The sequence below is a fragment of the Carassius auratus genome, chromosome 2 (assembly GCF_003368295.1).
Source record: "Carassius auratus strain Wakin chromosome 2, ASM336829v1, whole genome shotgun sequence".
NCBI lineage: Eukaryota > Metazoa > Chordata > Actinopteri > Cypriniformes > Cyprinidae > Carassius > Carassius auratus.
In genome coordinates this window covers 14401852-14429021 of record NC_039244.1, presented here as the reverse complement: position 1 = coordinate 14429021, position 27170 = coordinate 14401852, and the positions used below count along the sequence as shown (strand labels likewise).

Sequence of the window (27170 nt, the reverse complement as noted above, 5' to 3'; positions counted from 1 at the left end):
ACCTGATGACATCCATGTCACTGCATCCATGTTACTTTTTCAGATTTGTCAGAAGACAGAGGACTAAAGGTAAATCGAGACAGGGGGCTCAACAAGCATTTTTTTCTGCCTGCTCAGTCTGTTGCCAGCATATTTGATTTTAAGAAGAGTTGTAAAAAGTGTTTAATCTTTGATGAAATCCATGATGGATGTAATATCAAATAGCCATGCCATTTGAAAACCAGCTGGAGACTCAACAGAAACAAAACAATCCGGATGCAACATCGATGTGTGCACACTGAGACACATGTGTGCCTGTATAATCCTAAATGTGTTTGCCCATTCACTTTCAGATTGATTTCAAGAACACACTGCAAGATATTTTGGGTGGTACACAACATCCTCTTATGAATAATGGCACTTAGGTCACTGATAATTAGAAACAAAAGCTTCTCAGAGTCAGGCATCATATAAACTGGCTAATCGCTATTTGATCATGTTCTATGCTATCATTACTGAGGAATGCTGGTTCAAATAATGGGAATTAATTTCATTGAAAGTACTTTTTTGCCTGGCAGTTTTAAAAATAACTCTTCTTCAGCATGTTCCCATTCCCTGCTTCACCATCTCAGCTACCCAAAATGTCTCAGTAACACATCAAAGGAGAGAGAGAGAGAGAGAGAGAGAGAGAGAGAGAGAGAGAGAAACACAAGCACCCACTGAAATCACAAAAATATGACAGGATAGAAAGCCATAGAATTTGTGAGTAGGATGCAAACACTAATGCATCATCTAAAATTATCTGAGCACATATATATTTATTAGGGGTGTGCCGGTTTCAGAATTGGTGATGACGGTTATGACGTGAGTCAAATGTGACGGTTCATAACATAACCGTCGGGGGGGGTCCAAGTCGGGTTAACTCCGTGTCAGCGCGCGCTCTGATCGGTAAAGGGGCAGAGATTTCAGACCTCCGTTTATTAAGGAGATCTGTCACAAAACTCATCATCCGCGCCAACGTTTTTTGATCAAATTTCAAAGCCGCACCCGCCAGCCATCCACTGATTGTTTTGGGGTCTATGGCGATGCAATGCTTTGCTGATGCGAGCCACAAAAAAAAGCCATTGCCATTTGCCCATTAGCTCCGCCCACTACCGGAGAAACTGGTATGTCTTCTGCTTGTTCGAAAATGAATATGAATAATTCTAAATTTAATCCATTATTTTGACAGGAGAAGACAACAAAGAATAGTTTACATATAGCGTGTTGTTTAAGCGTGGTAAGGCCGGTGACACACTGGATGCGTGGCGTGAGCGCGCTGCTGCTGTAGAGGGAGACCGTTGACAGACCAGGCTCATGTCTTCATTACAACAATATATACTTTTGTTTACACACCTACACCTACGCCTATTGATAAGACGGCGAAATAGATTATTTGACAGGTGCAATATTTGAAAATTGATTATTATGTATTTATTTATTTTATTACCTTTATATCTGAATTTATGTCAACCTATAGACTATCAAATATCAAAATATCAGGAATTCATATGTATTTGTGTACAAAATGACATTTAAACACATTTTCCTATTATATTTTGGCTGGAAAAGCTTCCAACACGCGCGCGTGTCGCGGTAAAAATAGGCGTCGGTTCTATTTCTAGCAAGCAAGCGTTTGGCGCGCGGCTCGAGCCGCGCCTGAGACGCGCGTCTCACGCAGGCGGTCTGTAAGCTCTAACCTGTTAACATAGGAGCCGAATTAAAAACCGACACGCCACGCGGCAGAGACGCTTGCGCCACGCATCCAGTGTGTCACCGGCCTAAGACTCTCGCTCTCTCTCTCTTTGCATGTGTGAGAAACAGCGCTATCAGTAAAGTGACGGTGAGTCATGCGCATTCACAAAGAGTTTACAGAGTGTCAAATACAGGTGCGCTGTGTGTCCATTGAGATGAGCTGAAAAGTTCAGATCGCTTGATGGAGAGAGGACTCTGAAGCTCAGATGCTGAAATTAATGCAAGCGTCATGCGCTTCAGTCTATGTAGTAAACAAACCTGCACGTCTCTGCCATTCATTAATTCACACAGAGACGCGCAGAACACGGATTTATATTTTAAACAACTTTTGCGGCTTAACATTTACAGATACTGGTCCATATGGAGATTTTATTTGATTATTTTATGCTAACTTTGGAAAAATTCCATGACTGTCCATATTAAAATGCAAGTCTTCCATGTCACGGTTATTATTGTCTGCTTTATTTGCTTTTTATTTTTTTAAATACATGCAATTGGTTGATGAAACATTTATTAAAATTACGATAAAATTTGTACAAAACGAAATTCGTTTTTAAGAAAGGTTTTCTACAAAGCAAAATTTTATGAAGTGGTAAATATCATGTCTGACGATTTACAAAACTTCATTAAGTGGTAAAAACCATGTCTCCCAATATATTGCGCATCTTATGATCCTATCTAAAAAATGAAAATAATTTTTGATAAAAAATGTTTGTAAAAAATATTTTAATGACACGGTTTTGGCGGTTATAGAGTTCTAATGACGGTGTTCAACTATAACCGCCGGTCTCACGGTTATATACTAACCGTCACACCCCTAATATTTATACACATGAATTATCAGATGACATCAAACAGGGATTTGAGGATCGATCTTGAAATGTAGATACTTCTGACATTTATGCTATCTTTTGTCAATACTTATATAATATCAATATTAATGTAAAAAAAGTAATTCATTTTTGGTGAAATTTTATTCATATAGTGATCATGAAAGTGGAAGAAACTGTGCTGTTTGCTTTGTTAGCAATTTTTTTGTAAATTATAAGCAGGGGTGTAAAGTTTTTCAAACCAAACCGAAGAACGATACACCACCCAGGCTACGTATCGCGTTACTCTCAGTACGTACCGCCATCCACCCTCGACCCCAGACAACCCTGAGCCACTTGAGGTTGACCCCGCTTGCACCACGGCTCATCTTAAATCTGACGATGCATGTGAAATATGGTTTGCTAATAATAACAACACATAAAATAGACCTGTTGGATTCCCTCATTACAAGAGCAATGATCAAAAACAGACAAACAACACAGAATGCCTTATGCGCACTACTAGTCGTTTAGGCCAACCAAGACCGTTCTTTAATTTATACAGTAAAACATGCACTGTTATTTTACATTTGTTTACTTTTCAATTTCTGGGCCTGAAAATTACTGTTAAACACCTAAAAAAAAAATTTTTTTCTATTTATTTGTGCTGTTGCTTGTAGTTAGATTATTTTTATTATTTTCTTAATTTTTATTTGACCACCGAACTGAACCGTAAACCAAACCAAAGCGTGATCTGAACCATTACACCCCTTAAAAAATTGTAAAACGCATGGTATAATTTACATTTTATTCGTTATTTTTATTTCAAATGCTCTGTTTTTTTTTTATAAAAAACTATAATTACCCATTTTATAATTAGTATATAATTTATAATTATTAAATGTTTTAATATGATTCCTTTTGAATAATAATAATTGGATTATAATCTTCTAATAATTTATTGGAAGTATAGGTTTTGATATCCATACAAAGATACAATTTTATATAGAATTAAAATCTAAAACATTTCATTGGCAGTTCCTGAAAATACTTGGTATTGGATTGAAAAAAAAAAACTGAGAAAAACACCGGTAAAAGAGAGAGGGAGAGAGCAAAAGTAATGGATGTTATCACATCAGCAGTATGGGCCGCACAACTCATGGTGCCAAATTAAAGACAGTCAGTCGTGACATCAGCAGTGTGCATGACACCAGCAGAGAGAAACACACACACACACACACACTCATCTGCCCACTGCCACCCACTCCTCTCTAATCTAATTACACCCCTCAACCAGCTGCTTGTGTAGGCAGACAACAGCAGCAGGACGGAGCCCGGTGCAGAGTATCAGCTATATCAAATTTTCATAAACCAAATCTTTTGGAGACAACCTGATTCTGCTGTTCTTTTAATAAGTGGACCAGCTGGACAAAGGCACTGTGGATTCAGACCTCACCCAGTCTATTCACTAAAACCACAGTCATCATCATAACCTAATACCTTCAAAACGCCTTAACACACACACACACACAAAAATAGAGCATTCCCTAGTTGAGCAAACCCTTGTCATGGCATACATACTGAATTCTCAGCTCTGTCCAATCAAAAACCATGGCAGGAACAGCAAAGAACTGCAGTGTCAGATATTCCTCCTCAGACAACTTCAAACCAGGATACACCATCAGCAACCATATCGCTGAATCACTAGTAAGAATGGCCCGGAGTAATAATAAATAATACATTTTATTTAGCATAGTGCCTTTAAAATAGTATGTCTTAAAGCTCTTTACAACACAAGCAAACACAATCCATTCCATAGTAATACACAAAAATACAGAATAACAATCAGTTAAAAGCAAGAAGAAATTAAAAAGTTTTAAGACGAGATTTAAAAATGCCTAACAAATTTGCTGTCCTGATGTCAGCCAGCAGTGAATTCCACAATTTAGGGGCATAAGATGAAAATGCCAGGTCACCCCCAGAATGCAGTTGTGTTTTAGAAACGACTGAAAGATCGCAAATTCCAACTAGTTGTAAAAGCTCAGCCAGGTGCTGAGGAGCCAGACCACATACAGTGCCTTGTGTGTTAGCATGAGAACTTTATAAATCAATACGGAATCTAAATGGAAGCCAATGCAACAATTACAAAACAGAAGTTATATGATCAAAAACCCTGGCCCCTGAAAGAATTCTGGCTGCTGAATTTAGTAAATTTTAAATATACGTCAATACATACAATATTTTGAGAGTCCAGTAAGAAGGGTGTTACAATAGCCTCAACAAGAAAAGACAAAAGAATTAATTAACCTTTCAGAGAAAGACAGCACAGGTTGTAGCCGTGCAATATTTCTGAAATGAAAGTAAGGTCTTAAAGGAAAACGCCATGGTTTTTCCATATTCCACTATGTTCTTCCCTCAACTTAGAGTTGATATGTACCTCTCCCGTCACTGTAGCGTGCAGCACCACTATGATAGCGTTTAGCTTAGCACCATTCATTCCTTAGGATCCAAACAGGGATGGATTTAGAAGCTACCAAACACTTCCATGTTTTCCCTATTTAAAGATGTTTACATGAGTAGTTACACGATAAAGTATGGTGACACAAAATAAACTGGTGATTTCCTAAACAAAATCAAGACTTTGTAAAAAGCATTATAGGAACCCTTTTAATGGGTTGGTTCTCCCAAAAATTACCATGTCCTAAAAAATCTTGTTATTAATGATTAACAAACCCGTAAAACCTCCGTTCATCTTCGGAACACAGTTTAAGATATTTTAGATATAGTCCAAGAGCTCTCAGTCCCTCCTTTGAAACTGAATGATTTGAATTTCTTATTTTATAGGTCCCCCAAAAATGACATTGGGATGACCGCCCCGACTCGGCCCCCTTGAAATTTTCAATTTAGTAATCTGGCCCTCAAATGAAACTAATTGAATAGCCCTGCTCTAGGATCTTGGTTTCCAAATGCAATACAAAACTTGCTTTCATCAGAAAAAGAGGACTTTGGACTAGGGGTGTGCACGGATAGTCGAACATTCGAATATTCGTTCTGCTCTAATTATTCGATAAATAAAAATGATATACAAATTTCGCAAAAGAAAAAAAAAAGTTCACAATAAAACCTAATTTGGTCACTTTCTGTGATTCTCCATGGCATATTTGAAGATGTATGCAAGCAAAAAATAATTAATGAATGAATAAGGCACCATTCACATATCGCGCCTAAAAACGCATGGAAAACGCTAGGCGCGCCGCTTTCACCTTCTTTCTAAAGCGCTCAGGCAGAAGCGCTCTCTCCATGAAGACGCGGAAATTTCAGCAAAGGATAAATGGATTTGCAGCACAAAAAAAAAAAAAATCGCTTTCAGTAGCTCTGCTACAAAATTTATAAGAAAATGGCAATCCATATACAGCTATGAACAGCTGTTCCTTCATCCTGGCTGAGCTTTCAATGTTGTTACGGGAAAGGATGAAGCTGAATGTTTAGTTCTTGTCACATGACCTGCAGTGCGCTTGTGGCATTCTGAAAAGTTGAGATGTTTTTAACTCGATGCGGTGCGGACGCGCCTGGAAAAAACGGGCACGTCGCACCGCGTGCGCACCGCGTGCGCATCATGACCGCGTCGCTTCCATTAACGAACAAATAATGAACTTGAGCATGCAAAAGACATAATATGTGAACGGCCTCTAAGAACTGCGCTCTTCTACAGTACTTCAAATATAAAGTACAAAAAGGGGGGGTCTAATTAAGTCCTGGGAGGTCTGTAATAGGATAAAGGTATCCTTGGGTCAATCAAGGATTTAATCTTAGAGGTGTTCAACCCCGTGCAGTTAAGCCAGAGTTGATGTGGCTCAGAGAAATACTCCATGTATTGAGTGCAAGAAGTATGAGTTTTAATCTTGTGTGACTGATAATAAAAACAAGAAAAATAGTAGTCAGCCAAATCTCCATTCTTTGGCCAAGTATGGTGTAGGTTAGCTAAATAGTTAACATTGTTTGCAGCTCCTTTAAATGAGTCTTTTGAGTAAAGTTGTACAAATTGTGAATTCATCATGTGACATTACTGCTGCATGGTATACATGTTAAAAACGACATATGAGCCTCTCTGGAGCCACAACTTCTGTTCATAATTGAGAACTGTAAATTATTAAGGCATGTTCATCGATTACTAGCTTATTTAACTACATGCAACAAAACACCTCAAATGGGTACATTTTCCAACACTAGAGCTGAACAACATGTATAATGTGGCTGAGGCTGCATCGGCCTGTAGATGTTTTTCAGCAGGGGGAAGGTTGACTCACAAAAAAGGCCACTGTGACTCAGAGCTCTTAATCCTTCCATAAGCGCAGTTTCATCTTTTCAAGTTGTTCTTCTTGAACACTGTGGGAACATGCTGTCAGAGTACAGGAAACTTTTGTACATGGGAATGTTATTTCCACAGAGAAAGAAAATCCAGCTTTTTGCTGATCTGTCTGATGTCGTTTCAAAGTTTCCGCTACATCACAGCACATACATTATTTAAGAAATTATCAAAAGTCAATTTTATTTTGAATCATTTGCAAAGGTTGGAATCCCATCCAAAATGTTTAAGAGCATTTACAAGACAAATGCATTAAGACTCGTGACTGTCTCATGAAGTGCTTGACCTACAACAAGTGGGTCACTGACAAATCAGACCGTCCAAGATAAAAGAAAAATCTAATATACACTACCATTCAAAAGTTTGGGGTCGATAAGATTAAAATAAAATGTATATAAAAAAAAGTTTTTATCCTCTAAAAGTTTAAAATAACAGTTTTCTGTTTTAAAATATTTTAAAATGTCACGCATAGAGCTGAATTTTCTGCATCATTACCTCAGTCTTCAGTAAATAACCAGTATAAGTTTTTTTCAGGATTCTTTATCGAAAAGTTTAAAAGAACAGCATTTATTTAAAATTAAAAACATTTGTAACAAATTTAAATGTCTACTGTCACTTTTGATCAATTTACTGCACCCTTACTAAATAAGTATTAACTCCTCTAAAAAAATCTTATGACCACAAACTTTTAAACACTAAGGCATATATAGTAACATTAATATATTTTACATAAACCATGAATATATGTAAAAGGACTGTATACATCTTAGTAATTATTTTCAACTTTTCACCTTATTAATTCCAAATATTTTGTGCATTCCTCAATTTTCCAAATAATAAGTCAAATACATTTTGAACATGTAATCAAGTTACTGCATGTTAATATATATATATTTTTTTTTTCTTAACTAAATTCCTATCGCTTGCTGAGGTGATTTATTGAAACGGCTCCGAATCAGAATAATCCTCTCATGATCATTTATAAAGAGATTAATTCTGGCAGTCATCCAAATAGACAGACAATATACAGGTATCTCTGCTGCACACTCCTGAATCACAAAAGCCCAAATCAATCTTTAAAGCTGAACTACAAATAAGAGAAGCTTGCTCAAACAATTGTTTGCAATTAAAAATAAATAAATAAATGAAAATTATGGCATTAAGAACTTGATGTTCATTTGGAATAATACTATATACACTAAATAATGCTGTTTATGCCAAAGCATAAAAAATATTTTTTAAATATTTAAAAAAAAACACCACACTCAGTGAGGTACTCACACTATGAAAATTTCTTTGAAATCCACACAGAAATTACACATTTCCAAAGTTGACGTACAAGGAAACACAGGATCACAGTACACATCTTTCAACATATTTCATTGAATGATAGTGTCCTACAGACTAAACAAAATCTTACAACCGACTGGACACACCAGCCAAGATTGCAGTTAGCCCTCAACCTCTATTAGTCAAACACAGTCTGACTGCCTTCCTTAATTACAGGTCAACATTGAACTGCTTACCCTCTTTCCTAATCTTCACTTTAAAAAAACATGTTTGGGATAACCAGAACTTTATGTGCAAGTCCAATATGTTGCTGCGAGACCATGTACAGGTCAAGTCTTGGCCCACAGAGACGTAGCCCAATTACAGTTCAGAAGCAGTGCTTATAGCAATAAAGAGTTAAGAAACATATTAATCGCATCAGTGGAGATTGTAGGCCCGATTTCAATGGGATTACAGTGTCATCACCGCTCTCGCTGCCCACAAAAAAAAACAAAAAAAAAAAACACGACATACAGGGTCACTTTTAAATGACCTTGAGCCTGTAACGAAAGATGTCCATTGAAAGGAAAGATATGCTAACATCAAGTTGAGATGGAGCGTTAATCAATTTTATCTCAGGGTTTATGATATTATATAAGGCCATGCAATTTGGTAAAGAGTAAAAAAAAAAAAAAGTTGGCATCAAAGATAGTGATTCACATGCAACAGCTACTACTGAGTCACTTAAAGCGGTGCCAAAAACTGTGAGAATTTGGCCATTTTGTGACCGAAAACAATATTGTAAGTTTTCTAATGTGTGAAGCAAAATTGAGTGAGAAACTTATAACCTATTATCTGTCATATGCCCCGAAGAAGAAATCCAGGAAATGCCTATAGCTGCAGCTGAATAAACAGAAGATTGAACTGCTTTCATTGATTCAACGTGACTAATAAACACACGACTATGGCAATATGGTTTATCGGAGTTCTTTTTATTATAATTTTTATCATAACAAAGTATATCTATAATCAAATGCTAATCAACATAGCCATTAAAAAAGCTTAAAATACAATGAAATATTGTGTGCCTTAATTATTCTAAGAAGCCCCATCATCTCACAGAAGAATTCATTTTAAACACTCGACTGATGTTACGAAGTGAATTTGGAGTATAAACATTTTAGTAAATGTGTTTTTTTCACATGCTCTCAGATTTACTCTTATATTTTAGATATGCAAACATCTGTCATTATCGAGAACGATTTTGTCAATTTCATAATCCTACAATTATATCGTCTGCGATCATGAATGTGATTTTGCATAGCTTGTTAGAGATGGAGATTTACTGCTAATCACAGAACCGGCTTTACTTACTAAATTTGCATGACAATCGCAAAAAATTGTGTTCAATTAATCGTGTAGCCCTACTTTACTTCAATTTTTATCATAAAGCAGCTTCAGTGTGTTGATGTGGGTGACTGACCTTGACGGCCTGAATAGAAGAAATTAGCCACAGAAGATTTCCATGTCAAAGAAGGCAGAGTTCCAGAGCATATCTACTTAGTCCATAATCACCACGGACCAATGGTAGACAAAAGGTTTTAGTGACCAGAGTAAACTTTTGCTTGAATTTTGAATTTATTTTTGCAAAAATTTTGTTCAAAGTATATCAGACCCTTTATGAATAATGTCTTAATAAAATACAAAAAAGCTTTGTTTAAAGGGATAGTCCTTGCAAAAATTAAACTTCTATCATCATTTACTCTCCCTGTTGTTGCTCACACTTTGCTTTATTTACTCTACATTAATCACAATTATGAGTCACAATTCACTAAACTGTGCTAAATGAGCCCAACCAAACATTCATTTAGTGATCTCCTTTTAAGCTCTTCACGAGACAGAAAGTCATATTGGTTTAAAACAATATGGGGGGAAGAATTAACGACAATTTTTATTTGGCAGAACGTATTCAATATTTTCTTGAAGGGCTGGGGATAGAATATATAATTATCTTAATACAAAAAAATAATACAAGTCAAAGGAAAGTTACCATCATTAAAGAAAAACAAACATTTATGTGTTTGCACAGACAACATATCTGCATTCTGCCAATACTGTGCCACCAGAGAGAACTGGCATTTAGATAGTGCTAATGCACTGCCACTTGAACCAACCCCCGGGGGTTGGGCACAATTTTACTCAGGGCAGGATTATCTGAGACTGAGTGATTTATATGTCTGCACAACCTCCAGGGTGCATTAAGTGGACACACCATCATGTATTTGTTGCTAGATGCCCAGCGAGTGAGCTAATAAAATAACCATCTAAACCCATCCCACAACAGTCCATAGCATGAGGGTATTGAGAAGAATACTCCACATTTCATATAATGTAAAGCAGCTGTTAGCAGCTAGCTGACGTAACCATTCAAGAAAGAGAAATAATGCCAAAACATAGCACAAGCAGTGCCAAGTAAATAAGCACCTGAAATGAGATGACAGCAGAGATTAATTCCTCTGTTCTCTAGTCTAGCACACTCTGGACAATGTAAAATAGGTCAGTGTTTGAGTATCATGCTTGGCCTTCCTCCAATGCTCCCAACTATTCACCGATCAGATTATTATTTTTTATTATTCCTTTATTGTTGATCTCTATAAAAGCAGTCATATGAACACAAGCTGGCAGATGATGCAAGCTGCAGACATTTTATTAATTCTGCTAGACATGCTGCACTAATAAGTGAGTGATGGGGAGAATCTTTCATTTTGGCTTGAAGCCTTGGGAATTTAAGTATTCCTAAAATGGCGGGAGATTGTGCTTCTCTCACACATGTAAGGCTAAACCTATTGTTTGTGTTGAATATGTTCAAATGATAGTGGATACTGAAATAGGAACGAGAATGGGAAATAATATGACAAAAATATCCTCACAAGATCAAATGCCTTTTCTTCAAATAGGTGGATGAGTCTCAGGAATTGTTTGGATCTGACCATGAACAACACAATGGCATGTCTTACTGTAATTAAAAGCCCCTTGCCTAAATACTGAACACAAATCACAGGTCCATGCATGCTTTTCAGTTTACATTTTTTTTTATGTTTTTTTTTTGTTTGTTTATTTTTTTTATGTTTTAGCCGTGATTCACATCCACTTACATTATAAGACTGATAGACTGCAACGGTTTCAGTAAAAAAATCTTGGTTTGTGTTTCTACTGGAGAAACAAAGTCATCTACATCTTGGATTCCCCGGGGGTAAGCAGATAAACATCAAATTTACCAAAAATGCTCATAGCTGAAGAAACACAATTATATGTGATTGTATTCAATTTTAGAAAGAATTCCAATATGTAAGCAACTGCTGTGAAATGAGTAATGAGGGAAGTTTTTACAGGCAAAATATTTAAAGGTGTGTATGGCAATATAAACATTAATAATACTGATTATTGAGAACATAACAGCTATTCCCTGCTCTGAGTCCATATCCATCTCCTCTTAGCCGGTAAAAGCAGGATATTAAAATTCTGCCTCAAATAAAGATCATCACCCATGGAGATACCGATTGAACGATTTCTAATAATCCTCCGGAAGTGGGAGAAGGAATGTGACCTGGCACCCAGCAGCAGTTTCCATCTGCTGTGGAGCACCTCCATAGGACTGCTTTCATCAACACCTTCTGTTGAGCTCTTCACACTCTCAACAGTGTGGCCTTAATCCTTCATCAGCTGACCCAGCGTTGGGCCACTTTGATTGCAAAAATATTTCTCAGGAGCCTTTAAACAAGATGCAATTGCATTTCCTTATGATATGAGTCGACAAGGCCTGTGCTGGAATAAGTGCTGAGAGATTCAATAAAGGCCTGATCTGCTGTGCTTACGCAAGGATGTTATTTGTTGATGCTTTCTGTAAAATCAAAGCAATATTTAGTAACAGGCCCTGTAAAATGTCTGCAGCAGTTATGTAAGAGCAGGGCCTCTAAATCTATGAGCCCAAAACAGGACATTAAAAAAAGCAATAAAACCATAATGGTTTGAGGTTGTAGCCACATAATTGGGTTACATGACGAACACAATAATAGTGGACCAATAGCCAGATGGCCCGAGATCAGGGAGTGGGATCATGTTATGTTCGTTGAACACATGTTTTTATGCCTATAGAACTACTGATGAGTGACACTGGCTAACTGGTTTAATCTTTCACCTAAATTTGATATTTTCAACCTTGCTACTTTAATTAGCATGCTAGCAGTTGGTTGTGATTTTACTGTCAGACAGTAAAACCCAGTGTTCCTGCAGTTCAAACACTGGGAGCACTGGGATAGCAACACCAAGGACATGGGTTCAATTTTTTGGGGGATTGCCTGAACTGATAAGCTGATTTATTTTTACTTTTAACTAATAATTGCTTTTAAGATTCTACAATACTTTGTCTAAATAATTAAAATAGAAAAAGTATCTATATATATAGTTAAATCAAAAAATCTATATTTTAACTACTAATGTAGACAATTTGCTAAAAGTCAGAAAGTGAATACATAGGCATTTAGGCAAAATATTATAATGTAAATTAAGAAAAATTGATGTTCATTCTGATATTTGCTAAATACCACATTTAACAGTTATTAAAATGTAGTGTTTTTGATTAGGTTTAAGTGAGCATTACATGATGGCAAAGGTAAACTAAATATAAAATATGGGAAATTTGCATTTATTTAACATCTAATTCAACTGAGCAAAACAGCCAGTAATTGATATAAAACAAATATATTATGTATCCCTATTTAACATGAAGAAAAATTAATATTCAATGAAAAAAAATTTTTTAATTAAATTTAATTTCTCCATCATATAAAGTATGTTACTTAAAATAAAATGTAAAATTTATGGCAGAGAGGCTGATAATAATATTAAGGCAAATACAAATCTGACCTGACTGGATCAGCAGAAAAAATAAATCACTGTAGACTTGAGATGGTGTACAGTATTTGTAGACGGACAAAAGAGCAGTGGTTCTGCAGACAGGACACCTGCACTCATCAGCATCATATCAAGCTCGACATCTTTGTATTTTCTGTTGTATCTAATACCCACCTACTCTGAGGACCCTTTAAAGCAGACCAGCGGCAGAAAGAGGAGTATGGCACCTATGTATACCCACGTGCACCTACTCTCAGACACAAACACACGCCACATTACAAAAGCCTGCTGGGGGTCAGGCTATGCAGCTGCGGCTCCTATTGATGTGAAGAATCAGACAGATGGGCCTAAACTGCCCCAAGAGAATAAACAATATAAAGGCAACATGAAACCACAATAACGCAACCTGGACACAAAAGTGTTTCATCATCATCACCACCACTAAGAACTACTTGGTCAGAGGGTGTTCTCGTGAATTCAGTCAAGCTACTGGATATCCACTGATCTTTATTATAAAATCTTTTACACCAAAACTCGTTTAGTGTGATTAATTTGAATAAATTAAAAAAATAAATCTAAGGTTTAAGCTTAGGGCCAACTACAGCGAAAGCACAATCACCTCCATTTTAAACTAGATCTGAGAACCATCAACAAGCACCTGGTTGTATGATATTATATTTGTAGTAAAAAAAAAGCTTCTCAAATTGAAAACACTCAAATGAAGTACAATAAAATTGTTACAGTTGTCTTTGCATATTAATCTGGTCAAGCATTTTAAAACATAATACATATACAAGGCATGTAAGGAAGTGCATGATAGACACAAATGAACTAGGCTGCATGAAGGGAGCAAAGTCACCGTCTAAAAGAAAACACGGTTCAATTCTGCCTCAGATTTCACAAGGGTTTAAAAGGCTGATATACCTACTGGATTTAATTACTCATGATTTATCCTGTGATTCACTGCTTGTACTGTGAGATGATGGATAATGCTCAAGACAACAAAAGTCACCCTGAATGACCCACTGGATCATCCGCTTAAATTATGACTGGCTCGACCATGTACTGCAAGGTGCCAACATGATGTCAAAATCTGTCAGCTATTCATAGACCACTTTGCTGATGTTTTTAAGACAAAGTGGAGACTGTACTACAGTCCTTTATTTCCTCAAACCCTGAGAGCAGTGGTAACTGCATTTTTTCATCTGTTACCTCTAAACGCAGTTCATTTCCGCATCTCTGCTGAAGTCATCATGACATTCCTCATATAATCATGGCTTTAAAATCCCAAGACACTGTTCCAGCTCTGCTCTTTTCATTCCACATCCCTTCTTACACCACCGAAGAAGACAGAGCACTACATTCATGTTGTGTTGTTACCAACTTCTCTAAGTTTGATGCAGTGTAGCCTGTAACTAAAACGCAAAATGGGCAAGCGGCCTTATTAAAGACATAAAGTTAATAAAGAATTAATCTCACATTACCTAATCCAGCTGTTTTGATGTAAAACCTAGCTTTCGGCGAACAAATTGTTAAACTGTTTAACGTATAGCCGAAAAGTAACAAAAATGTCCTTAAACCAAACATGACATGTATTAATATTATCATGAATGATATGAATTAAGCTTGCAGATGATTCTAAGAAAAGTCCAGCATACATCACAGGAGAGAAGTCGTTTCATCTGATGATCGGAATATAACATTTTGATAACAAATTATCTGGTGTGTATATATATATAAATGAAACCTATGCTCAATAACATGCACTTAAGGAACAGACGCATGTTACAAAATTATTTGGCTAGATGTGGTTTTTTTTTTGCATTTAACATTGTTTCCCTGCTATCCATAAACTGTGACCTACCAATTGAGTTTAAACTGACCATTTTTATTTTGTGAACCAACAAAGTTTGAATTTAAAGTCACAGTTCGTTCCTTGTGCTTAGAACAGCCATTAGTCTGTGGTTGTTCAAACTGAATGGCCTAAAATAGTGACATTTTGGCTAATGACTAATGCTCGAAAAAAGAATTTTGAGATCCAAGCTCCTACTTTGTATTATCATCCCCTTAAGCAGCTATCCTAATCCAAACAGCCTTTAAATCTGGTTTGAGTAGATGTATTTTATGCAAGTACTTTTCATAAACACAACAGGTCAGGCAGGGCACCCTGTCAAATCTTGGATGTCTGGACGACTTAAACGAGCTGTCATTCTGGCTCATCTGATACCCTTCAAACCTCTATTTTAGAAACACATAAGTAACATCTAAACAGTATAAAACTTGAGGCACAAGCATATGGACAGATTTGAAAGAACAAGGTATTTGTGAGTCTATGTGCTTGGCATGCTGGAACTTCATTAGAAACGGTCCTGATAGACAATCAATTACAAGAAGGAGCCAAACTGATGCATCTACAACATTATCAGACAGTTACAACAAAGAAAACAAACTCATATGTGGAGAGAGAGAGAGAGAGAGAGAGAGAGAGAGAGAGAGAGAGAGAGAGAGAGAGAATGCCTCCTGTTACTTGAAGCGCATTTATTGTCTGTCTGCTCTGTAATCCATGCGTTTTCAAGACAGCAACATTTCCACCTTTTGACTTAAAATGCAGTTAAGTAGAAGAATATAACGCAAGCACCGGCTATACTTAACAAAGCACTCTTCATATGGGCTGCTTATACATAAAAATAGCGGAAGATAAACACATTGCTGCAAATCACATGCAACATGTCATTGGCAGTGTTCACGTCCATGGAATTTGGATGTCTGCGGTTGAACAATAGGTGAAGGATGCTAGACTGTTATTGAATGGGCTGTAATGAGCTCTAAACAGACACTGACGCATGCTAAATACAGCGTTAGATAAAATGACATTTACAAAAAAGAACTCACCTTTCTGATCTGAGCGTAAACACTTCAAATGAATGAGGAAGCTGCGGTATATTTCCGTGCTCATTCGCTGTAGAGTGGAGCTGAAAACCTTGCGTTGGCCAGCACCTACCAGCTTATTGAATCCCTTTGCATCATGAGCCTTAGATCCTGAATAGACCGTTGTGCGAAAGAGGGGGAATTGATCAGATTTAGAACAGAACAGTATTAGTTGATGTTCAGTTTCACATTATAAAAAAAATAGAATATATAATCAATTAACCGATCAAATATTCAACATGTAGACTCTTTGTACAATGACTTTTCGGTTCTAAATTAACAGTTCACCCCCGTTTTCAATATACCTCGGTCCAATTTTCTTAAAGGGGCCGCTACGCTTAGCACGCACAGCTGACGATTTGTGGTCCGTTACATGAAATGTCAAATATAAATAATGAACTTGACCTCTGGGTAAAATTATTAGTGTTAAACACATTGATGTTTTTAAACTGGTGTTTCAGTTGTTGTTGTTTTTTTTTACTGTATTTTTATATTTTAAAAAGTTAAAAAGAAAAAAAACATGAGATGATAATAAGAGTTGATAATTGCTTACACCTTAATGCTTATACATTTAAACATAATTAACTTATGTATTAATTTCCATATTATTATAATTATTATTATCATTATTTGGAAGACTATTATGTACATATTAAACATAAATCTTCCATTTAATGCATTGTGATTTCGTCAATGGTTAATTTGCATCTGCAGTGCCTTGGCATGTTTTGGTTTGTTTTAGTCTCTGTGTCTGACAAAAACCTTATAAGACACATTGTAAGATAAATCAATTGCATTAGTCATGCCACTAATAAAGTACAAAAATATTTGTTCAGTGGTCTGAATAATTCAGCTTGTTCAAAGAACTAAGCATCTTTTTTAATCTACTCATATCTCATCATACTTCTAAACAAAAACGGTCTAAACAAAAAGAATAAAAAGGGGGGTGGGATCTGTAAAAATGTAGCAGAATCCATAATGTTGTAATATAACATTTGCTGCTATTGTTCTTGGCACATGCTTTTACTGGCTAATCGAACTACTCAAAGTCTTTGAAATGAAAAGATACTATAATAATTTATAGTAAATACTATAATGTTTTTGAACCATATACTATAGTAAAGCACTTGAATTAATTTGTTTTGGTAATTCTATGGTTGCTGTGGTAATGTAACAACTATAGTAATATAAACAAATTACTTTACCCAATACTGTAATACGTTTTCTACAACTATAGGGTATAATATACTACTATACATTACATTTTAGTGTAGTAGAAACTAAAGTATTCTATCGTAGTTATTACAGTTTATCAGTTCACTATAGTTAATACTACAGTATGATATAGCATTCATTAACAAAGTGCTATAAATACTATATAATACAGTATAATACACTTCATACTATATATACTAATTCATCATTTATTCATCAATGTGTGTAACATAGGACTAATTATCTTTAGCTAATTAATTGTTTACAGACCTGCCAACAACTGGAGTACCATCAGTGTGACTGTACAGGACACAGGGTTTTGGGTGGGTCGTATTCATAGATAGCTACATTATTACCTGAAGCTCCATAGCGGTTAATGTCAAATCATAATTGTAAAATGAAAGATTTAATGTAAAAAATTTTCCAAAGGGTTAGCAGTTAGGTTGATATTAGTGATATTTTACTTTCAAAGGGGGACTGTGAGCGGCACAGGCTTCTGATGGGTTTCACTTCACAGACCTTCCTGTTGCCAAGCAACAGCTAAACTGAGCTGAAAATTGGAATTCTTGTTGTCGGGCAGAGCCAGAATCAACATCATTTCACATCACTAAACTCAAGACATATCAACAATTATTGCACATTTAATAAATCTGAGTTCAACACATAAAGAGTGAAATCCTCTTGCTGCATTTACGTCCTATATATATATATATATATATATATATATATATCAAAAATAATGTTTTTAATTAAACCATGAAATATTCACCTCATCTCAAAGGTACCATTGAATCACTTGTCATATATTTTTGTCATTATACACAATAAATCTACCTAATACTGCATACTACCTAATACAAAAGAAATTGTATGTACTCCTAAAATTTACACCAGAGCTGATATGGAATGATAATGCAAAATTTATTATATCACATTTTACTCACTTACTATTTTCTTTCTATATCAGGCTTTGAGTCATAAATATGCTCATTGTAAAAGCTGAGTGAGGCATTAGCATATGCTCTCCGTATGTGGGTTTGTTGTTCCAAGAGAAATACATGCTGCGCTGAAGGAGCCGCCAGACATTGTGTAGACACTGAGAGAGATTACGAGTGACATTCAGCCTCTAGTCCCATGAGGCAAAGCCCTAGCTGACCCACTCTTGAACCAGCCGCCAGTACCATTACACATGCTCGATTCCAAGCTCCTGAAATGCAATGTGATCTTTTCAATTAAGCTGATTTAGTTCAACACATTTTCAGTTTATTGCCATCTTTATATTGTAAAGGCACAGAAAACTCCATCTGAAGTAAGAAATATATACCAGGAAAAGGCACATTTACAATGTAATACTAGATATTAAGAAATGAACCACATATACATGTATCACATATATATGAACTTATGAGTACTAAATGTCACAGTAGACTTACTCTGGTTTATATATGTATATAATATGTGTGTGTGTATGAGCTTGTTTATGTGGTTATGTGGTGTATGTGGGTATGACACAGGTATTACAATGAGGAGGTGATTTATGAGGATATTTTTAGTGTCCCCGTAATTCAAAAAAAAAAGTAGAAATTATATATAGAAATTATATATATATATATGATCCAAATATAAGCCTTACATATAAGGCAATTTGTATGATTATTAAGATAAGCTACGTATTAGTTTGAAATGCATGCCACAATGCTCATGTGATTTAAATCCATGGAAAATGTATTCATGCAAGAAGGTCTGAGTGGCAAATGCGCTGGAAAACCGCAAAAGTGTAGTTTCTCACTGAGTCATGCACTTGGAGAAAAGAACAATATTTTCATCCATAAAGAGTCTTCTTCTTTGCTTAATTTTTATTCCACCTTCTGGGCCACAAGTTGTGGTGAAGCTGCAGTGAAGCTCAGAATATATCAGTGATCTCAGAGCTCTGCTTAAAACAGAATGACCCAGAGCTACACAGACTGACTGGTTTGATTCTCCACACCAATCTGCTTCTGTGAATCCCTGGAGTACTTTGAATAAAGTCTGTAAAGTGTGCCAGTTTAGTCTAAGAAAAAAAAACACCTCCTAAAATATGTATATTATATGCAGTGCTAAATGAAATGCTTCAGAACACATTTGCTACCTCAATACTGAACAATCGATATCAATAATGAGTTTGGGATTCATTTAAATGTCTGATGGATAAAGCTTAGTGGATCTTCAGCATTTACTGAATCAACTGCAGGTTCCCTTTCCCACAGGCAGCATCTGCAACCAATCCAAAACACTATGTAGGTCAAGTTCCCACCACCCTAAATATAAAAACTGGTTGAGCACTGGCACATCCACAAAATCTCTTGCTCTCATTACACAAAGGGATTTCAGCTGGATCTCAGTTTCGAACCGTTCCCAAAACTGGAACGAAACAAATAGGACCTCAAGTCTGAGAATATAAATGTGACATAACAAGAAATAAATGTGCATGAGGTCATGATCGGGAGAGAAAGGAAAGCAAGACCTAAATTGAACTGTAAGAGTGTCCTGGAATAAATGAGAGGTTTCTAGAAACAGAAAGCTTCATTTGCTTTGTTCCATTTCACATTCTTCATAAAAGCAGCCTCCCTGATAATATGATACCGATGAGCACTCATCCAGGAAAGAAGCGTCTACTCAAACTCAGCCCGGCTAGGAGGCTTAAAACGCTCCAACGAAATACAGAGATGGATGGAGAAACAGGAATAGTGAGGGATGAGGGAGTCAGAATTTCTTATTCAGCAATTCTGAGTACAAAAAAGCTTTTATCCCTTGCAACTGCATCACTTAGACGGACACTGGCAGGCACAAGCAAAGCTTTGTCAGGAAAAACTTTTGGCAAAAATGAGAATCAGTGCACACAGTCAGCTCCACTTGATGTTCTGAACAAAGGTCGTCTTCGGGTTATGCTCACAGCACAGTGTAGAGAGGTCAAAGGGTGTTGGTATTTTGCCAATATCAGTTGGAAAGACTTGCTGCTCTTGTGTAGATTAATAATGTCCCTCTGAGAGAAACCCCCTCTCAGTGTTGGATATATTGTGCTTGCTCCACATGACTGGGACAAAAGTGCAAGGAGCAGTTGGGGTAGAAAGAGCTCTGTTTATATGAAAGTTCCATTCAGTGTGAATCAGCACAAACATTTTCCAGGAATTATGACGAATTATTAGTTATTTATGTACATTGTTTTTTTAAATAAGTCTCTTATACTTACCAAGGCTGCATTTATTTGATAAAAATAAAATGACATTAATTCCAGTGATTGCAATTTTTTCTTTAGCAGTCACTGTCAGTGTCACATGACCCTTTATAAATCATTCTAATATGCTGCTCAAGAAACATTTATTATTGTTATCAGTGTAGAATTTGTAACTTGAATGTGTGACACTTCACTTGCAGTTATTGTACAAAAACAAAAAAAAGTCTGTAATGCTGCTTGAGATCGCAAAGTTGAATTTCTTGTCATATTATTGAAATGAATTATCATAATCATAAACACTCTGGTTTGTAGTGCGCTTACCACACTTTGTTATTCTTATGTAAAGTTATTTGTCTAATGAATCAGAAGTTTGCCACATATCAATAATAACCATCATTTCGACTAAACATGGTGGATAAGAAATAATTATTTGAGTTGAAATGATCTTACCTGTATTTTATTTAAAAATTTCTGCTAAGAAAAAAAGTAATCCATTACAACACACCTGGCCTAACAAGAAGATGAGCAATGAGAACAGAACAATAGATAACGCAGATGGTGCCAGTTGTGTTTGTATATTAAAATCGATCAGTACAAATGCCATGACTGACCAATCAGAAATGAGTATTCCAAAGTGGGCGTAATAAATAATTGTTCACAACAAAATCGATTGTAGATAGATTACGATGATTGAAATATTTCCATGAATACCCCACAAAATGTTCTCTGAATGTTCACAGAAAGATTGTCATCTACGAGTGTGTGCGTGCTGGCATATGTTATTGTTTTGCATGAAAGGGGGATAGATAATAATGTAATGGAAGAAATGTGCTGTGATGTTTCAAGAGCAGCATTAACTGCAGGCGGAGCGCATATGGAATTCATCAGAGACCAGGAGTGTCTACAGTCCTGTGTTTGGCAAGGGATCTGCCACAACTACTGCCCCTGGACCCCAGGAGGGATTGTATAATTTTACTCAACCTGAGAGAAGAGCAAAAAAAAAAAACACTGAAAACAAGTACAGTTTTCCCATGCACAATGATAATTTGTCACAGACAGCATTGTTTTTGTGTATGCTTTTGGAGCAACTTTGCAACTTTTTTACATACTGTCTGTGACTTTCAGTGTTTAAAGGGAGTTGTTTGTTGAACTTTATAATGTTAAAGGAGACTTCAGAAAATCTGAAAATCAGATTTTTTCTATGTTCAAGTGCTATAATCCGTTCCCCAGTGCATCTACCAACCCAGAAAAAGTGAAAAAGGACAACCCATTTATTTTATTTTCCTTAGCATTTTTCTGCAAGCATATGTAATAAAACGAGCTGCTCAGATTTGGCTTCCCTAGTGATGTAGGAAGGGGATCATATTATAATATTACAGGCCCGGCGCCAACCAATCAGAAGCTTAATGGCCCACCCTGGCTCCACACTATAACAGCCAATCACAAAATTGGTGTGATATTCAATTGAGCTCCACATATTTTCTTTTTTGTTTTCTTACTGACCACTCCCACAAGGTGTGTGTTCCATTCCTGTACGCACATGTAAATGTGCTAATATTGTAGATAATTTCGCGCATCAGGGAGTCGCTATCAATATGTGTGCCAATGAAATCACTTTTGAATGAGCGTTTGCTGTTCACTTTAAATTTTGCAATCATGCGCTCTCTGTGTAAAGGGAGAAGATCTTAAGAGGACAAGATATTTTTCAATGAGCTCAGAATTTGTTGAACAGAAAATCCTCTTTCTTAACGAGTGATCAGTCGAATCTGACTCCTGTAGTCCATGTTAGATGCAGGGTTGTCAAGTGGTTCCAGTCTGTTTGAGTTTCGATATTTGGGATATGGTCATTGTGCTTCTTTGGGTTGTTTTTTGACCGGCCATTGAGCTAGCTTTGTCATGCAGATCTGGCAACCCTTGTGTAGAGCAGATGCTTTCAGTTTAGAATTGTAGGCTATGTTTTCCAACTGCACTAAATTATTTTTATTTCTATAAAATGCAAAACGACAGTGGGGGCAGTGCCGCTGTGGTCAAGTAATGTAATCAATGACCAGACACTGTGTAACACTGACTACTGACTGTAAGCCTTAATGTAACTTCATTATTCTGGTTATGTACCATGCACTATATTTTATAACTGCCCACTCCCACCCACAGCAAAGATAAAACTGCCTGTTCCTACAAGATTTGTGTTGGGTCCGGCGGGACCCCAATCCCAATGCAGCCCTCTAGTAACAATCATGGCTTGAAAATTCCCTAGAGCGAAATCAAGGCTTTTGTTTTATGTGTTAAGTGTTCGGTGTTGCTTTCTCAGAATTAAAATTGTTGCAAAATATAAAATAAAAACAACAGAAAATGTAAAGAATATAAGAAAAAATTACAAAAACAACAATAAACTGAACAGTATTTATATTGATTGTTTTTTTTACCCCTTTTTTTACCCACCATAAGTGAAGTCATGGAAGTTGTGGCCTAGTGGTTAGAGAATCGGACTCACAATCAAAGGGTTGTGAGTTCGAGTCTCGGGCCGGCAGGGATTGTGTGTGGGGGGAGTGCATGTGCTCTCTCCACCTTCAATACCATGACTTAGGTGCCCTTGAGCAAGGCATCGAACCCCCAACTGCTCCCTGGGTGCCGCAGCATAAATGGTTGCCCACTGCTCTGCTCTGAGTGTGTATTCACAGTCTGTTTGTGTTCACTGCTCTGTGTGTGTGCACTTCGAATGGGTTAAATGCAGAGCACAAATTCTGAGTATGGGTCACCATACTTGGCTGAATTTCACGTCACTTTCATAATGTCTGAATTGTCCTTAGTGCATCTTCTTGCTTTACTGCAGATCGCAGACTTATAAGTGCATTACCGCTACCTATCTCTCAAATGGACCACTGACACTTTCTACAGTCTCAGTTAGGAGTGTCAATGTTCCATTTCAGAGATAGGTGGCGGTAATGCACTTATAATTCTGCAATCTGCCATAAATCTAGAAGAAGACGCACTCAGAACAGTTCTGATGTTGCGGTGAATCAGAGTTTTAATTACGATCGAAATAATTTTACATTTCTTTCACAGACCGATCATTTTGTGACTTTACACATCAACGTATCATCATGAGCCGCAGGGTTTAATTTGGTTATGTTTGTGTATGGTTTTCTTATTTTATTTTATTTTTTTGACTGAACTATCCCTTTAATCTTCATGTTTCTACCCATGGCGCTGCTTTCACTTAAAGGGGTCATATGTGATAATGTGATATGTGATATATGTGGTGCATAATGATCTGTAAAGTTGTAAAGACTAAAGTCTCAAATCCAAACAGGTATTCTTTATCAAAGTTAAGACTCTGCCACGCCCCCCTAAAAGGGCTCATTCAAACACGCCCTCACATGTCTCTGTCACTATGTGGAAATTTTTGCGTAATGCTGCCCAAATGTTCATGCAAAGAAAGAAGGCGTGGTTTCAATAACCGCTGTTAGTGTTGAAGCAGCCATGTCAGGAAGATGCTGTGTGTATCTAGGCGATTACTTACAACAGAACAGCAACACATTTTATGGATGACTGTTTTGTGAACCTATGAGAGGAGGTCATTCTGACTTTGCCATTCTGTCATTCTGCTATGACAATCTGGTGCTTCTGAATCAGCTACCTAAGTATGTTTTGTTATTAGTTTAAGTATTTGCTATTGACTGTTCAAATGCGCAGTTTTGCACGTGTGTGTGTGTGAGAGAGAGAGAGAGAGAGAGAGAGAGACAGGGTCACACAGTGGAGTCAGCTACAAACACATACAAGCTTCATCACTGTGTCTATCACTGACTCGGTTCACCTTTCAGGCTTGAACTGATGGTAAAACTGATGACATTAACTGTTTTGAAAGATGAAACTCGCAATTATGGAAGGGTTGTTACATTTCCCACGAGTGCTTGCGGTGATCGGCCAATCACAATGCACTGGTTAGTTGGCCAATCAGAGAAGACTGCACTTGAAAGACCTTGACTCGTTTGAAAAATAATAAATACCAATGAAAAATGTTTTTTGAACATTGAAGCATGTCAGCATATTCTGTTACACCAAAAACACGAAATAATGATCTGTAATAAAGCATCATATGACCCCTTTAATATACAGATCTTACATAAACGTGATTTGTTTCACAGCTGTTTACCTTCACAGACATCACTAACTGTGTGCTGTGTGACAGCCACTTCCTGCACTCAGAAAATGTATATCAGAAGTTCATATTGATATTGCTTTAAAATGCATTATTTCGGCGGGTTATACATGATAATCAAAACCTAACAGATGTTTTTGGCAGAGTATTTGTGTTCTGAGCTAGAAAGCCCTATTCTGCAAAAGGGGGTGGGGAGCAGCAGCTCATTTTCATTTAAAGACACATGCAATTAAACAGCGTGTTTCTACTTCCACTTAAAATGTGCCTTTTCAATTATATAATAAATGATCTATTTTGAGCTTAAACTTTACAGACACATTCTGGGGACACTTGAGACTTATATTACATTTTGTAAAAAGGGGGCTAATAGGTGTCCTTTAAAGTTTCTCAAATGTTTTTCCTTAGATGAAGCTGTGTGTTCTGCATTTAATAAATTTTGTAGCTTTTAGTGCTTTTCTAAATGTGTAAACACAGTGTGCTTGCTTACCTCAACCAACCTTCAGAATTTTTTTTTCATATACAGTATACAGCTGCCGTGGACATGTAAAGGTGGGAAAAAGGAAAAAGTCGATCAGCAAGCTCTCACTGTCAGTTACATTCCACAAGGGTGTGCTATTAAACTGTGATGTACTTGTGATGTTGAATCCTTTTTGAATGTCAAGTTTAGGACTTTGAGAAAGCAAAGAAGTTACTACACATTCTGGAAAAGGATGAATGGCACAGCAATTTGTCCAAGACCAGACTATCAAAATGAGCTTGTCTTTTCAATGCTCACTGATGACAAACTCTGTTAGAGTCAATTAAAAAAAGAATGTCTCTAAACACACTGTGTAAATCTGTGAAGAGCATGATGTGCCAGACATGCAGCATTAATCAGTGATTCAGAGCTACCTGCCAGCAGACATCTGCAGACTATACAAATTTACTTTACAAATTTACTTTTTAAGAAATGTGTACTACTGGTTATAAATTTGGGGCCAGTCTTTATTATTCAGCAAGGGTGCATTAAATTCATCAAAACACCAAAAGTAACAGTGAATATATTTGATGTTTCAAAATATTTCTATTAATAAATGCTGTTCTTTGAGTTTCTATTCATCAGAGAATCCTAAAAAATGCATCACGGTTTCCACTAAAATATTAAGCAGCAAAACTATTTTCAACATTGACCATAATAAGTCTTGAGCAGCATATTAGACTGATTTCTGAAGGATCAAGTCTGGAGTAATGCGGAAAACTCATATATATATATATATATATATATATATATATATATATATATATATATATATATATATATAACCAAAGCCTCTGTGCAAGAGACTCCTTTCAAGAGCTTTCCAAAAAAATTGTATATGTATCTAATCTCAGCAAGCAGTATATCTTGGCCTGCTGTATATCACTGACTGTATATTTTCTATTATTTCATACATTTTTGTGCTAAAATGTATTTTTCATATAATATAACAAAGCAAATGTACAGGTGCTGGTCATATAATTATAATATAAAATATAATCAAAAAGTTGATTTCACTAATTCAATTAAAAAAGTGCAAATTGTATATTATATTCATTCATTACACACAGAAATGTTTATTTCTTTTAATTTTGATGTTTATAACTGACAACTAAGGAAAATCACAAATTCAGTATCTCAGAAAATTAGAATATTGTGAAAAGGTTTAATATTGAAGACACGCGTCCCTTGTGTCAAGCCACTCTTGAACAACAGACAGCACCAGAAGCGTCCCACCTGGGCTAAAGACAAAAAGAACTGGACTGCTGCTGAGTGGTCCAAAGTTATGTTCTCTAATGAAAGTAAATTTCAGGGTCCCAGAGTCTAGAGGAAGAGAAGAGAGGCACACAATCCACGTTGCTTGAGGTCCAGTGTAAAGTTTCCACTGTCAGTGATGGTTTGAGATGCCATGTCAACTGCTGGTGTTGGTCCACTGTGCTTTCTGAGGTCAAAGGTCAACGCATCCTTTCTTTGTATTGGTCTTAAGTAATATTCAAACTTTCTGAGATACTGAATTTGGAATTTTCCTTAGTTCTCAGTTATAATCATCAAAAAAAAAAAAAAAAAAAAGAAATAACATTTGAAATATATCAGTATGTGTTTAATGAATGAATATAACGTCAAAAGTTTCACTTTTTGAATGAAATTAGTGAAATAAATCAACTTTTTGATGATATTCTTATATGACTAACACCTATATTTACTGTAAAATATATATATATATATATGACCTTACATTGTTGTTCAAATTTGTAAAAATGAAATTACTATTCATTTATTTTAACAGTATAATTATTCAGATTATATTATTTTCTTGTTTAGACCTATGGTTAAGAAACTATATTTGAAACTCATCCAACAATTTGTCCAGCGAGTTCAACTAAAATATCTGCTGACATCTAGTGGTGAAAATATAAACATCACAGATTATGCGTGCTGCTCAAAATGTTTGTAAACTGAAGTAAAGCAATTTAATTATGACAATGAACTCTCGAGACTGTTAT

The 27170-nt window shown here is 36.1% G+C and overlaps 1 protein-coding gene across 1 annotated transcript in view; it reads right to left on the bottom strand.

The window, feature by feature from the left end:
* Positions 1-16221, bottom strand: part of LOC113117023 (protein FAM110B-like) — a 32969-nt gene extending 16748 nt beyond the window's left edge. The window contains exon 1 of the mRNA XM_026285384.1: positions 16024-16221. The gene's annotated coding sequence lies outside the window, so the exon portion shown is untranslated. The remainder of the gene's footprint in view (positions 1-16023) is intronic.
* Positions 16222-27170: the final 10949 nt, after the last annotated feature.